Genomic DNA, 7,797 nt, shown 5'->3' on the forward strand with positions numbered 1-7,797 from the left:
CGTGGTGAACGCATTCCATGAGAAGCCTAGTAGTGTTTGAGTGCTTATAACCTTGTAAATGTAATGGTTGGCAATGTGAAATCTATTAATGGCATCTTGCACTTATTCTTTTGTTTGGAAGCGTTGGTCAACAAAGAGTGTTCTAGGTGGATACACAACCATTTCACGTTCCATGGAACAATTGAATTTGTATATGAGGTGTTACATATTTGAAAATAATATATATATGTGTATTCTTTATTATTAATTTATTAATTTGATAAAATATTGAAATATAATATTTTATAATTGAATTATAAAATAAATATTTATTTGGATATTTACCTTTAGTTATGGACTTTTGAAAAGATTATTTACTTGAGTCATATATTTTTTAATTTGAATCTAAAAAAAAATAAAGGATAAAATTATATAAATATAAATATCAAAAATATTTATAATAATATTTTTTTTACAAACCCTATTACAAACAATAATAAATCTATTTGTTGTAAAAAAAAAATCGATAACAAACTTATATTATATAACTAAAAAATATATAAAAAGAAACTTATATATTAACTAATAAAATAATATTTTTTAATTTAAATAGTTTTTTTTATCCACACATCGCACAGTCTATATCTAGTTATTCTTGAAAATACCACCAGAAAGCAGACCATTGCAAGAGCAATAAAGTTTTGGCTGTCAAATAAAATATGGTGTAAGACAAACCAAACTAGAGAAAGCTATGATCAATAACCTATTCACAATAAGAAAAACAAATTTGAAGTTACAAATAATTTCCCTTAGGTAACTAACCATAACTTCAAGAATTTTTTTTTTAATTATTATGTTTGTGTAAAGTTTGCTCATCATACACCTCAATGCAAGTTGAACAATGTTAGCAATTGAGTGGTTGATTATAAGGCTACCCGAGACACATATGCACAAGTTGAAATGTTTTTACCTCTTGAAGTCATTTGACTTCATCCATTCCAATGATCAACCCATAGTTAAAGTATCATTTGAATTAATTTGATATACCATAATGGTAAAGAGTAATGTATTTGTGAAAAATGGTATTGTAACTAAGGACTTTTTGTATTGTGATTGACTCTTATGATTAGGAGTTACAAATTAATTCTGTTATTAAATTGTAACGACTAAGCCTGATTAAATTGAATGATGAACAAATTAGAAGATGCAATATATGTCTTGAATCACAATTAACTAAAACACCATGTTCTCGGTGCAACGTGAAACTAAATCATTGAATTTAGTTTGGATCTAGCTTATTTAAAATAGATATGTATAGAGTAGGTAAAAATTTCTTTATATTTAGGATGGCCTTAAGACGTGTTGCATGTGTCCTCCATTATAGTTAATTTATTTTATGTAACATTGTTGGTAAATGTTGGAGATAAAGTGTCATGCACGATTGAGCCGCCATGTACTCTTAGATTACTACAGGTATGTTCTTCGGCAGCATACCATGTGATATGTGATGAGATATGTGATTGGCGCCACATGCATGCATTTATAAGTCGAGTCCATGGCATCATTATATGATAAGTGATTGTGCATGTGCTACTATTTTATGTATGACTTGTATGTGTGCCTTGTTTGTGATTGTTTTCTGTGTATGTTATCTGACAATTATTTTTGCATCTGAACCCGAGATGTTTCTCACTCTCTTGTTTGTGTGTGTATGTTTAAAATTATATTATAGGTGATCACGAGCAGGGAGATGTTAGTGATGAAGTTTAGGCTTCTGTATTGGGTGTGATCCGATTAGGACATGTGACACCAAGGGATAGAATAAGATGTCTTTTATTACTTTGTAAATTGGATTACTTATATGTTATTTCATTCATTAATTATATAATTAAGTTGTCTATTTACTTAGGTTATTTTGATAATTGAATTACTTCATTATGAAAGTGTTTTAAGATGTGAATGTGAGTCTTTTAGCTTATGCTATTTGAGATTTTGTTCTAATTACAAAGGTTTCTATTTATTACTCTTATTATTTAATATAATTGTATATTTATGTGAGGGATAAAGGGTGTCAAAATCAAAGACGTATCCAAGTTATTATTGCAAACCTCAAGATATTATTGCAGCAAAGGATGAACAAAAATCTAAAACCCTAATTCAAAATTATCTTGATTCAACCCCTCGTGAGACATTGTCAAATCATTTGACTTCCCCATTCCAATATAAAGGATTAATCAATCAAATAATATTAAATGGATTGGTTTGAAAATAAATGAATGACTGGTTGTAGAACATTATTCTTTTCACACTTAAACCTAACTAAATTAACATGAGTTTCTATCCTAGGATTTTTCAACATTCATATATCATAGACATGGATATAGGAAAATTGTCATTCCTTGCTCATTTTTTTTCCACTCTTTTTTATATTATTGAAAAAAATTAAGAATAGAGAGGCCATATAAAAAAATTGAAATAAAGGTATGAATTGTTATTTGAAACATTGTGATGGATAATATTGATGAATTTATTAAAGATTTAGAAATAGAAGGATTCGAACCCTCGCTAAAAAAAAGCTGACCCACTTGTGTCCCTCATACTAATTAACACAATTTTGTATAAAACGTAATTGAATTTACAAAGTGTGCAATATTGCACTTAACTATTAATTTAAATAAAAGCGTATATATAATCAATGATGAGGTACAATATGTCTATTTACTCAAGCTTTCAAATAAAAGAAATCATTCATAAAAATTTAACTCCTATTATTGCTAAAAAAAATAATGAACTATCAGTCTTGATGTCATACTATTAAAGTAATTCCTAAAGTCTATGAAACACTAAGTCTCACCTCCATCAAACTCCTCTACCTATATTTGGTCTAAGCATGCAAATGGCGATCAACTCAAATATATACAAAATATATATAGGGAGTGAGAATGCATCTCATCCATGTACAATATATATAAAGCATAAAGATAACTCAACACATAAATCATAATAAATTTATCATCATCTCCACATCCAATCACATTCATCTTGGTGACACCACTCAAAACACATTCATACATCATCAATATCTAGCAATCATGTCATTTAAATATTCTTAATTATAATTATAATGACTTGCGCAAATGCATGCACCTAAATTTATATACATGTGGAACTAAATTAATCTCTTCATAATCCACGCTCAATGTCAAGGAGTCAAGGACCGCTTTGGAAACCCACTCGTCCAAGTTGGTGTAAGCCATGCCTAGCATCCCATTTCCTCAAAATCGACATCAAATAGCATTAGGCAAAACACCTCTCTCCTGGTGCAAGAAAGTCAAAGACTTCTCTAACATCTTTGCGCCTAGCGTGACCCCATTCATGCCCAATGTTAGGAATTGTGCATCTGCACTTGATGTCGCACTTGATGTCATGAAGGCACGCCCGATGTGGTTGCAGATTCTATACCCACAAAATCGTGAGCCACGTCATCTATGTTCCCCACAACTTGTCTATTCACATTCATATATTTTTTACTCAATTTATACATGTATTAACATTGCATGACACACAAAGCAACCACTACACATTGACATACTTTGAATCATTCATTCATATCAAGAACTCTCAATATCATAACCCTAGCCCTCAAATATTAGAATTCATCTTCACTTTAATCCAATTAGAGTTCAAGCATGAATTACAAATATAATGAAAAACTACAACAATAGATTTCACACAAAGGCATCTATAAAGATTCAATCTGAAACCTAATGGGCTTATGGATCGCCTCTCTAACTCTATCCCTTACATATACCCATATATGCGATAATCTCACTCTCTCCTTACCTGGAGTGATGATTCCCACAATTTTATGTGTTCCTTGTAACTTCAATTGCTATTTCGTACTCCCTTCAGTGGTCTCCTCTAAATTTTCTTTTGCAAGCATTCTTAGGGCTTCAAAAGATGTGTAATGCAACATAACCCTTTATTTTTAATTTTTAATAAACTTTCAGGTTAGACTTAGACGGAATACTCTCCATTTACAACTCTTCTTATTTCATTTAATTTATATAAAATATTTCTTTATATTATATCTTAATTGATTTAAATTTACTATTTATTATTTATTTTATTTTTAAAAAAATGGAATGTTACAAAATGTTTCTAAATGCATTGCTAAACACTGCAAAAAAAATGTTAAATAATGGAGGTTATTTTGTGGAGGTTTTAAAAACCTCCGCAAATTATTAAAAATACAATAGAGGTTTTTAAAACCTCCTTTAATTAAAATATTATTTCCCTCTTAAATATTTTTTCTCTAAAATAAAACAAAAACTTCCCTCTTACGCCTATTCGTTTCCCTCTCCAAGAAAATCAGAAAAATAAAGAAACCCCTAAACCCTTCGTCATTCCATGATTCGATAGTTGTTGTAGTTGCCGTCCAGCTTTCTCCCAAGCTTTTTTCCCTCATCTCGCTTATCTTCCCTAAACGCTCATATTTGGACATTGTTGCTCATCTCCCAGGTCTTCTTCTTTCTTTTTTTTTTACTCGTATTTGGACATTGTTGCTCATGTCCTATTTTTTATTTCTTCTCATTGTCTCTATTGAACCCCTCTTGTGAGAACCAGTGCAGTTGTCGATGATATTGATCCATCTCTTGAATCCAACTAATGAGAACCCATGCGGTTCTTAATTATCTCTTTTTGTAATTCTTTTTGGAATCAATTCCCCTGTTATATCCTTTCATTTAAGCTGGTTTTAGATAATGAGAACCCATGTGGTTTTTGGAATCGATTCATCAAAAGTAACCCACTTTGTAAAATAATCTGGTCTGCTAGATGTCTAAAGCACGAGATAGATAAACTTGTTTTGCCTCTCTGGTTTGCATGTATTGTGTTGTTATTGCCCTTTTGTATCCATTTTTTTTCCATTTTATTTTCATTTTATTGTTGGTTATTTAGCAGTAAGCGGTGCCTTTATTAGCATTATCCCCGCATACTATTTATTGGATTTTATAGTGTACGAGTTTGTGTTTGAAATGCTGGTTTTTGTCTACTTATTACTGTTTGGCTATTTGGTAATGATGATTTGCTTTGCTTATTCTATTACATGTCTAATTTTCATTTGTGATGTTATCCATTATAAATTATAAACTAGAGTAACAGAAATGCATTCGTGTAAAGTGACATCTTTATCTTGTACAATAGTTATTTATGAAATATTTATCTTGATTTCTGTTTTTCACACTACCAATATAATGTAATTAGCTTTTTCTAAAACTATAGAACCATGTGAATAGAAGTAATCAAAATCACATGCCTTGCATTTTATCATACTGTCTAAATATATTGATAAGAGAAATTGTGAACTGCTTCTAACTTTTTATCCATTGTTTTACTTCATGTGGGTTTTAGTGATAAATTAATTTTCTCAATGGCTATTAAGTTGAATATGTTAGTATGAAGTGTGGAATAATCTGGATTAGATATGATATATATTTTGTAAGAGATCTTTGAGGGGAGCTACATTTGGATCTTCTTGTTTCTAAAATGCCCTGGCTTTTGGATTTTGCTTGTATACACTAGTGGAAAATTAGCATATTACGTTACCCCTTTTATGTCAGAAATACGAGAATCCGACGTAAAAAAAATACAGTGGTATTTTTGTAATTTTTGCGAACTTTTTTACGTCGGACCCTACCAGGTCCGACGTAAAAAAGGACGCAAATTTGAATAAGAAAGCGCGAGGCACACCGCGCGCATTCACTCTTCATCAGTTTTCATTTTTTTCTCTCTAAACCCTCTCCCTCTCCTTTATTACTGAATCGTTTTTTTGTCTTTTGCAGAGGGATGAACTCTTTGTTACTCATTTGCACATTGTTGCTGCTCCTCAGGTATATCAAGCTTTCGTTAGCACTTTTCTACTTCGCATTGCTACTCTGGCTATCTGTTTTGTTTGATTTTTTGGTTGTTCTATTTGTATAGGTAGTGGAGTTTCTTTTGGGTTGTTATACGAAGCTGAATGGCTTGTTCTGCAAGCAAAACGACCTGTTCTGCAAGCAGAACGGCCTGTTCTGAAAGCAGAACGGCCCGTTCTTCAAGCAGAACGGCCCGTTCTCCAAGCAGAATGGCCCGTTCTCCAAGCAGAACGGGCCGTTCTGCTGGCATTTTTATGTTTTTTTTTGTTTTTTTTCCTACTTTTCTACGTCGGATGTCGTAATGTTCGACGTAAATTTACGTCGGTTTTGCAGATCCGACATAAAATTTACGTCTCCCACTTCTACGTCGGTATGTTTTCTGACGTAAAAAACTGAAAATGTCCGACATAATACACCTCTTTTGTACTAGTGATACATGAAGTCATGAAGGGTAACTAAGTTGAATTGGCAGAGGGACAATTGTTTTAAACACCATGTCCTCTGGTGAAAACCTCCGCAATTTACTTTGCGGAGGGTAAAAACCTCCACTAAAAACAAAAATAACCTCCTTTGTTTAGCACATTTGTTGTGGTGAAAACAGCATGTCCTCCGGTGCAATGTAAAACTAAATAGCTTGGTTTAGTTCATTTGGATCGCTTTTGTGTTAATGAAATTGAATTTCATATTTTTATGGGTAATCATATGGTTACTTTTTCGCAAAATATTACAATCATATTATTACACTAGAAGAAATAACGTGATAGAAAAATCCAATTGACTATGGGCATAAAAATATTAAATAAAGGTTGAAAAACCTCCAATAATTATAATATGCTATCATGGATCTTAGTGAACCAAATATACGTTACAAATTAGACTCAGTGACTATATTTAAAAAAAATGAATAAAGTTGCAAGTTCTCATAAGAAAATTATCATAATATACACTTTATCATATTGTGATATATACTTTATAGTGACACAATATGTCTCTTTAAAAATTATTTTTACCTATATAATAAATATAATATATGTCGATATATTGTTAAAAAATGTAAGTATAAATTATAATGATATATAAAATATGTAATTAAATCTCATTTAAAATCAACATTAAAATTGTGCGCAACTATATATGAAAAAAAAATATATATATATATATATATATATATATATATATATATATATATATATATTATATTTATAATAACACTTTTGTAACATCTTTTTTTGTAATGAATGTTAAGAGAGGAAAAGACTTTTAATATAAGACTCATAATTTTATAATTTTTAATAAAATTAAATAAATGAGTAATATTTATATATAAAAAAAACGTTTTAGAGAATTTATTGCTATATCGTCCGCAAATATATTTGTTAATTAGAGATGATTTGAGTTGTTCGGTCAAAAGACTTATCATTGACAGGAAATAAAAGTAAATATTAGCAGGAAAAAATTATCAAGAAAATAACATGATAGGAAAAGAGAAGACTTTTAAAATAAAATATCTAATTTTATAATAAGCACTATTTGGATTTTAAAAAGATTTTCTAAATTAATTAATTAGAATCATTGAATTGGGGTGGGGCAAACATGTATTGTTGCGTCTCTTTTCCAACTTCTACAAGTTATACAGGAAAGTTACCACCTATACAAAGCTAGGGTTCATTACTGATTTATTTTGCACCCAGGCTTGTTCATATATGGCGTCTTGTAATCTGACGAGGTTCTTTATTATCATATAGTCGTTTTGGTGGTATCACTATTCTGATAGGTTTTATAGGATTTTGTTAGTCTTGATTCTGTTTTGATGGGTAAAAGTTCAGCATTTTCTAATGCAAACACCCACTTAAGGTTGAACATTCTTAGACATTTTTTACTGAAAAAAAAAAAAAAAACAGTC

General features: G+C 30.3%; 1 long non-coding RNA gene across 1 annotated transcript; it reads left to right on the top strand.

The window, feature by feature from the left end:
• The first annotated feature begins 4,166 nt into the window (after positions 1-4,166).
• On the top strand, positions 4,167-6,917 carry LOC145952873 (uncharacterized). The gene is made up of 3 exons (XR_014430368.1): positions 4,167-4,500; positions 5,823-5,870; positions 5,962-6,917. It is a non-coding gene; the product is annotated as an uncharacterized LOC145952873 (long non-coding RNA).
• Positions 6,918-7,797: the final 880 nt, after the last annotated feature.

The sequence above is a fragment of the Cajanus cajan genome, chromosome 10 (genome assembly GCF_000230855.2).
Source record: "Cajanus cajan strain Asha chromosome 10, NIPB_CcT2T_4, whole genome shotgun sequence".
NCBI classification, from domain to species: domain Eukaryota; kingdom Viridiplantae; phylum Streptophyta; class Magnoliopsida; order Fabales; family Fabaceae; genus Cajanus; species Cajanus cajan.